Source organism: Oryx dammah, unplaced genomic scaffold (assembly GCF_014754425.2).
Source record: "Oryx dammah isolate SB20612 unplaced genomic scaffold, SCBI_Odam_1.1 HiC_scaffold_9, whole genome shotgun sequence".
Lineage (NCBI taxonomy): Eukaryota > Metazoa > Chordata > Mammalia > Artiodactyla > Bovidae > Oryx > Oryx dammah.
The window spans coordinates 26026977-26027823 of NW_024070193.1; the positions used below are offsets into that span (position 1 = coordinate 26026977).

The window sequence follows — 847 nt, forward strand, 5'->3', positions numbered from 1 at the left end:
AGTTCCAGAGCAAGACACACCATGCAAATTAAAAAAATAAAAATAAAATAACATAAAATAAAATAAAATAAATAATAAATAATAATAATAAAAAAGAAATGGTTTCTGAGGTTTGAAGTCTGACAGAAATTACAAAAAAAAAAAAAAAACAGCAATAACAACCAATAATAATTGAGCATGCCTTTCTCACTCCTCGGACATCTTGGAGGCTGCTCTTGGTTGGGGGTGTCCCTCACCTAAGGCAGGATGATGGTGGCCACAAAGAAAATAAAAAAGGCACTGGAGTCAGTCAACTCTAGGCTCCAACTGCTTATGAAAAGTGGAAAGTACGTGCTGGGGTACAAGCAGACTCTGAAAATGAGCAGACAAGGCAAAGCAAAACTGGTTATACTCGCCAACAACTGCCCAGTCTTGAGGAAATCCGATAGAGAGTATTATGCCATGTTGGCCAAAACTGGTGTCCATCGCTACAGTAGCAAGAATGTTGAACTGGGCACCGCACGTGCAAGATATACAGAGTGTGCACACCGGCTGTCACGGATCCAGGCGATTCTGACCATCATCAGACGCATGCCAGAACAGACTGGTGAAAAGTGAATCGTATGTAATTTTCCTTAGTAAAACTGACTAGAGATTGTTTTTTTTTAAAAAAATAATAATTGAGCCCTTCCTCTATGACAATAATCACAGCAAGAGTCCGACATGTGTCCTCCCATGACACTTTGAATTGTGTTAAGGTTTGGAAACTGTCAGAAATATTTAAGGCCCTGCAGAGCAAAGACAAACTGAGCTTGTCTCAAAACACCAGAAAGTACACGACACTCTTATACTCTGGGAAATCAAAGAC

The 847-nt window shown here is 39.6% G+C and overlaps 1 pseudogene; it reads left to right on the forward strand.

The window, feature by feature from the left end:
• The first annotated feature begins 200 nt into the window (after positions 1-200).
• On the forward strand, positions 201-597 carry LOC120868035 (annotated as a pseudogene).
• The last annotated feature ends 250 nt before the right edge of the window (positions 598-847 follow it).